At 39.7% G+C, this 7,543-nt stretch overlaps 1 pseudogene; it reads right to left on the reverse strand.

Annotated features, from left to right (window-relative positions):
- Nucleotides 1-338: 338 nt before the first annotated feature.
- LOC132370446 (small ribosomal subunit protein eS4-like) lies at nucleotides 339-1,123 on the reverse strand (annotated as a pseudogene).
- Between the last annotated feature and the right edge of the window lie 6,420 nt (nucleotides 1,124-7,543).

Here is a 7,543-nt window from a genome sequence, read left to right on the forward strand (position 1 = left end):
TACCAAAAATGCTAAAGAAGATCACTTATGTTAATGGTTTTATATTCAAGTGAATTTAAAATGATTTTATCCTGATAGTTGCCACTATCTATGGAATAACTGAAGGCAATTTATTCATCACAAACTAAAGTTGACATTTTTATTTTAGATGCTCAGGGTTGGTCAGTATAATGTACACAGTGCAAAGGGTCACAAAATCATTTGAATGATGATTGTATTAATAATTAATATTAAGTTCTTAAATGGTTTGTGCCATTCTTATTTTTATTTTTTAATCATGCCATATAATCTTCAGTTAAGTACAAAGACCTTTTCAATCACATAACCTAGAGATGATTTCACCCTATTTGGCTGCCAGTCTCTTTATTTCTCTCTTCATTAATGGTGAGGTGGATCCCTTTTCCTTGGGGAAGAGATAATCTGTGGTTTGTTGCCTTTACCAATAACAAAAATGTTGGCGAGCCAGGAGGCAAAGCTGTTGCCTTTGGCATCTTTCACATGAACCATATCAAAAGAACCAGGAGGTCTCTTTCTGTTGGTGATCACACCAATTCTTCCCAGGTTAGCACCTCTGGTCACCACATACAGGTTACCAGTGTTAAACTTGATGAAATGGGTAATCTTGTTAGTCTCCAAATCAATCTGAATGGTGTCATTCACCTTGATGAGGGGATCAGGGTAGCAGGTGGTATGATCATCATGAGTTACCAGATGAGGGATTCCTTTTGTGCCCACAAAGATCTTTCTCACTTTGTACGACTTGTACTTAGCTTCCTTAGGTGTACTACAACAAACAGCAAAGTGACCCTTGGTGTCATAGAGAGATGGAAATTCTCTCTGGTCTTGTTAAGACTGATGAAATCTATTAAACCAGCAGGGTAGGTTATATCAGCTTGGACCTTGCCATCAGTCTTAATGAACTGTTGCATGCAGATCTTCTTTGCTTCATTTCCTGTCAGAGCATACTTAGGTCTGTTCCTTAGAAAACGATGAGGGGGAGACATTCTCTCAGGCTTGTGGGGACTGGTAGATGGACGAGGAACGGACACATTGGTCAGTTTATCAGCATCCAATGCTTTGGAGTTGTTACATGCTTCAGATGTTTCTTGGGATCATGAGTCATGGCTGTGCTAGCCATGAAAAGAGCATTCTTCAATCCTTTTTAGCTTGCCTAAACTTTCTTTGAAGTCAACTTGGTTCTTAAATTTGCATTGTTTTCTCAAAGTGGTAAAAAGAGAAAAAATAATTTCTGATCATTGAGATCCTTTCAAAATGGCAAATTCAAGACTATCAGTGTGTCAAAATATAACCAGAAAAACAAGTATAATGTAAACCTCAACACTTTTTTCCTTCATTCATCCTTTTGTTCATTCACAATTTGATCAGTTTATATTGAGTGCCATCTACATGCCAGGATATTTGTTAGGCTCTGGATAAACTGTGGTCTCTTGGAATTTCCATGCTATTAAAATGCAATGTGGTGTGATAGCTGCCATTCTAGAGATAAGCACAAGTGTTACTGGAACACTCGTGGGCGTCACCCTGGCTAGATGAGAAAATTTGGGTTGGTTTCTGGAGGAAGTAGCATGTGGGCTGTAAGATGAATAAGAGCAAGCCATGGATAGAGCAGGGAGTTCCAGAGGTGACACTGTATGCTTGGGAGCAGCTGGTTCAAAGGCAGAGAGGCACAACTGAGTGAAAACTTAGAGTGACGTGTGTACAGTGGACTATCGAGTGAGAGTAGTGTGAGGCAAGGGGGAAGGCTAGGCTAGAGCTTTGCATGCCATGCTAATTTGGCACCTTCTCCTAAAAGCACTCCTAAAACCTTTGAAGGGTTTTAACCATTGGATTGGGGATGATCAGATCTGATTTTTGAATGACAGTGCCAATAGGAGTGTGGCAAATAGATTGAGGGTGGGGTGCGAGAACCGTGGTCTAGGATCAAGTTAGAAACTATTGCAGTAATCCTGGCAAGAAGTGACGAGGTCCTGAGTGAGACTGTTAACTATTTCCCAAAGACATAAAAACAAATTTCTTACACAATTCTGGGCCAGATGCTTTAAACAGTTATTTAAAGGAAAGCAGATAATTTCTGTTTACAGGCAAGGCTAGTTCATTTTTTTCTTTCTCCTTAAAAACAATATAACCCATCAACGCAAATTTGAAGCCATATGATATTTTAGAACTTCCTAAGAAAAAAACAATAGATAAGCCAATATTAAATCATCCATGCTTACAAATAGTCTACTCCCTTTTCATGCAACCCTCTGCAGATTAATTAGAACCATTCCCATAAATTTTAATAGTAACATATGTTCTGTCATCTGCCAATCTATTCTCAAGTCTATACAAGTATGACTGTATGTCACGGTGAACGAATGAACTGGAAAGATCAAAGTTATTTGATCTGATTCTATGACTTATAATTTTCAAATCAATATGAAGAGAAAATAGCAGGCATCAGACATCCATCTATGCTTGTACCAGGTCATACACTGTAATTCTATCCAAGTACAAATTTCCATGGTAAACAGGGCAAGACTTGCCAACATTTCACAGGTTTCCAAAAAGAAGCTATGTCCCTCTTGGGAGAACTTTGTAACTGGGAAAGAAAATCCTCACAGATGAAATCTCCAGCAAAATAAAGTCACAGACTGTATTTCTGCAGCAGGCCTTTTGCCAAATGTCTCATCAACAAGTATGGTGCTGGCAGTGACCCGTCTATGGTAGATGGGTAAAATGCTACCACCAAACCTTGTTTTTATTTGCTCACAGCTTCCTAGGAAAAAAAAAAAAAATCTGACTTTGAGTTGAAATTTTCCACGTTTCATCCCAGTCCAAAGGTGACTTAAAAAAAAATTTTTTTTTTTTGGAAAGTTGAATTAAAGTCAAGTGAAATTTGTAAAGTTTAGTCATTTGGGGAGGTATGTGTACACAAAGATCTCAGTGGGTAACACAAAAAAATTATATTTTCCTTTTCCTTGTGACTTTTGAGAGACTAAATCCTTTTGGCTCTTTCTTTTAAAAGGATTTAACCCTGTCTCAGTTACAGGGGCAGGAAACCAACCATTATTTTCAAGTTATTCAAACAGTTTTTTGCCTAGGAAGTACTAATAAAATAAGACTTTACATATTAAATCCACTAGTAGTTTAAAAAATTTAGAATGTCCTCACATACATTTGACAGAAAAAAATATTCACAAATAATGAGTGTAATTCAATTAAATTCAATAAATCTACTAAATACCAGGCACTAAGTCAGTGTTTAGTGTTCAAGGTATATAAAGCTGAATAAGGCAGGTCCTGTCCTCCAGAAATGTATTATTTGGTAGTGGAGATAAGAGTAATAAAAATGGCAATAATATAAGGCAGAATACAATAAGTATAGAGGTATAAGCAAAGTGATGTGGGACCACAGAAATGGAGAAATTAATGTTGATTGTAGGATGGGAATAGTTTATTCTGGGTTTTGAAAGATTGAGAATGGCAAAGATCATTGAGTTGGGAAGGACATTTCAGACTAGAGACCACTGTGAGTACACCAATTGAGGTTAGAGATGGGACTAGTCAAGGTGGCTGCAGAGTTGGATATGACAAAGGAAGGAGTAGAAAATAAAGTTGGGAAATTTGAAAAGTTAGTCTCAGAGTTAATCAATGGGTATGCTACTGGTTTTTTGGGGTGGATGGGTCTTTGTCATCTTAGGGAGTGTGCATCTCTGGTCCCAGCCTTCTAAAAGCCATCAGTGCTGCATGGCATTTTGACCACTGAAAAGAATCCCCAAAGATTTTCAAACACATCCTGGGGCAGGCAGTATCACCTCTGAAGAAAATGACTGAAGGTGGCTTGGATTCCAAATTTGGGAGCAGTCCTTAGTTCTGTAGGTGGTGAGCATCTACAAAAATGATTCTGACTAGAGCAAGGGCACGAGCAGACTTGGGATTCAGGACAATGATTTCTGGAGATGGAATCAAAGGAGGAAAAGAATGGGATAATCAATTCAGTCTATTGCAATAGTCTGGAGAAGAGTCAATGTGGACTTAAACTAAATTTCATCACTTTCATGCCTAAAAACATTAATAGACATTATTATTATTATTTTAGCTATTCCTTTTACCTCTGATACTCCATAGCACTGCACTGTGGACCTCTTTGTGCTGTAGCTGCTTTCCTGTTTTTTTCTTTCCCCAAATTAATGTCATACGGTAAAGTCAGTATTACAAAACAAGATTTTTAGAGGGTGATCATAACACCCTTTCTACAACACACTTTCTAATTATAGCATATACACGTGGGGCGTGGAAAGCTCTATTTAAAAACAGGACAGAAAGAATGCTGTTTCTCTGTTTCATTTTAGATAGTGTTTGGATTCTTTCACTTCTTGAGTGGTTGTTTTTCTTTTTCTTTCTCTCTCTCTCTCTTTTTAAAGAAAGACTCTGTTGACAGTAGATTGAATAGTTTTGAATCCCAGATGCCAGTGCAGTGGAAACTCAAAAGTGGATAGGCAGATGGAGTCTTTCAGAAGCACCACTAGTTTCCAAAACAGAAGACGGTGCCCAAGGAAGTAGGTAGTGTCACTACTTGGATGTGTGCAGGAAATCCTCCAGACTAGTGGTGCGGGGTGCAGAGCACGGCTGCCCTCACAGAAGCACCAGTCTGCACATCTCAAAAGGGCGTCCTGACTTAACACAGCAGCTGTGATCGCATCTTGTAATGTGTCCTTCTCTCCCAGCTGCTGAAGTATTGCTGCCTTCTGCTTTCCCCAGGGAACTTTGGAAGGGACTATACTGACAGAAGATCAACCACAGATATGTTATGCTTAAGTTTTTTTGTTTTTTTTTTCTCTAAAAAACCCTCTTCAGGAAACATTCAGGTGGTTTTCCATTTGAAACAAAATGGGATTTCAAGCCCATTAAGCAACTGAAAACTCGTACCACATCTATGCAGAAGCTCAAGGACTTGAGATCACAAATTTGAATCTGATCCTAGTCATTAGTGAGGCTCTCATTCTCCAAACCTCACCTGAACTTTCAGCTAGGCTCCTGTTAAGGGTCTCTAAAACTGACTTGGGACCCCACGCAGTTTTTCTAGGGCTCTATTCCCTTCAGTTTCTCTTGTGAAAAATTGTTAATTTTGCTCTTCATTTAAGAACATACTGAAAAAATAATGATTACAATGTTCTTAATTTTCTTGGTACTTTATATGTTATAAAGCATTTTCATATATATATTAATCTATTAAATACTCTGAAGCACAGAGGATTGAGGGACTTAAGCAAGGTCACAGAATGAAAAATCCAGAACTCAGGTCCAGGTCTTTTGACTCCGAGCCCATGCTGTTCCCTCTACAGTTTGCTATTTAATTACCAGCACTTCAATCCCCTGAACTGATGGTGAGGAGGGCAAGAATTTCTGAGCGATAAGATCTCCAGTTCCGACCTAGGGTCTGCTGCTTTGAATAATGAGAATCCGTTCCATTGGGAGTTTCCAGAACTGTCTTTTAGAAGTTTGTGGTTTATGGCCCTCAGTGATAGGAGAGGCGAGTAGCCCCAGCTCCTGGTGACCATTCCTCCCTATATTGTTGCACGCAGTAACTCCGGGCAGCATTCTCTGCTGGCTGTGGTAACTCCCAGTTGTTCCTGTCAACAGCTTTTGAAAGGTCCTCTGGGCCATTCCAGAATTTCTTGCTTCCTGGAATAGCTCCTTGGCCAGTAGACAGCACAGCGTCACTACCTCAGCACCACCGCTAAGGGCAGATCACGCTCTAGTGCACCACAGCTCTTCGTGGAACTTCTTCAAATAAGCCCCCAAAGTGACTCAGGGGAAGCAAGACTCTGTAAGGGCCTGTAATTTCACACTGGGTTTTGCTGGACTCTACGAAGACAAATTTGGGTCTCCTGAGTTTCCACTGATTCAGAGTGAGTGCCTTGATATTCTTCTTTCAGAAGTCACACGTTTGCCCATAAAATTTCTCTCTGCGTGCTCAGTCCTTCCTTATTGTGTGTTTATGTGAAACGAGCCCCAGAAACTGCCCTACGTATCTCCAAACTCTCAAGCCCTCAGGATTTTCTAACACTGACCCTAGGTTATATAGAAACTCACAGTTAGTCTCAATAACCACTTAGCAATAACAGTAAGGTGAGGTTTATTTAGAGCTTGCCACATGCCAAGACCTTTTCTAAGTGCTTTCTATTAACTTTTAAAATCCTCATAACACATCCCTGAGGAAAGTCCTGTTATAAGCCCCTTTTAAAAACAAGGAAAAGGAGAATTATGAAGTTAAAAAAAAATCTGCTCAGGAGGTAATGGATGGGAGATCTGCCTTCTGGTTGTTTCTGAATTCCAGAAGTTTCTAGTGGATAAGAAGATACATCATGTTAAAAAATTTGAGCACCTACTTTATCCTTGCAGAATGCCACGTTTTCCCTGAGGGCAGACTTCTTTAAGCCTCCTGTGGTCTGGACAGAGCTAAGATTTCTAGGGCAGACACTTCTTTTCTCACCTAACAGCCATTCCTGTTTCTTCCTTGCCAGAGTCCCTGGCTTTGTTCGTATGGCAATGTGCTGTGGAGCCTCAAGGGACTGGATCCTTGTTGGCCTCATTCAACCACAGAGATCCCATTCTTCTTTGCATGTTGGGTAGAGGGGCAGTTCTGGATGAGTTGGGGGATCTTTGGGGTGCTTCTAGACCTTCTAGACAAGATATTCCTCTTTGAGTGAATACAGAACCACATGAGGTAAAAGCCCCTTTGCTCTCATTCTTCCCTTCCTGCTTTGGATGATGTTGAGTGAGGAGGTGCTATCTGGGCCTCAGAGAGCTTTTGGCCATTAGATTACAAGCCTGAGGATAGAAACCAATATCCTGTGGCTGGCAAAGTGGGATAATAAAAAAAAAGCCTGGGTCTTTTTTAATGACGTGGAGCCTCCAAATTAACCCTGGGATCACTTCTGAATTTCTCATGAAATTGATAATAACTGTCCTTTTATTTATGCCAATGCTTATCAAAATGTTAGAAGTATGTGTCAGTACACAAACTGTTTCTTACTGCTCTGTAAAGAGATAAGAACAGAAATTGAGAATAAGGGTTTAGATACTTCCATAGTACATTGTTTGACATTGTTGTTAAACCAGCAACGGTAGACTTGTTGAATAAAATATTGACCAGTCCAAGATGGATTGGAAATTAAAAGGACAACAACAATGCCATAGGTAATTTAGTTGATAATTCAATGGACTTTTTTCTTACTGTCAGCTAAGAGTATTCCTAACCCTTAAGAAAAGAAGTTTGTGCCCACATGACTGGTATGCTCTCAAATTTAAACAGATTTATGTCACACGGTAGAGGCTTAGACACAACTGGCCTTTCGCCTAGAGGCTATCTTAATAAACGTGTCATTCTGTTTGATCTGATTCCTCTGTGGTTGTCGTGCTTTGAGGGAAAACCAAGCCACTTCAGGTAAAGCAGGGCGGCACAGACTGGTCACTTAGTAAAGAGAGCAAAAGTATGAAGTTGGCAACATTCAGCTGAGGGCTCTGTCATGTGGTC

The sequence above is a fragment of the Balaenoptera ricei genome, chromosome 1 (assembly GCF_028023285.1).
Source record: "Balaenoptera ricei isolate mBalRic1 chromosome 1, mBalRic1.hap2, whole genome shotgun sequence".
NCBI lineage: Eukaryota > Metazoa > Chordata > Mammalia > Artiodactyla > Balaenopteridae > Balaenoptera > Balaenoptera ricei.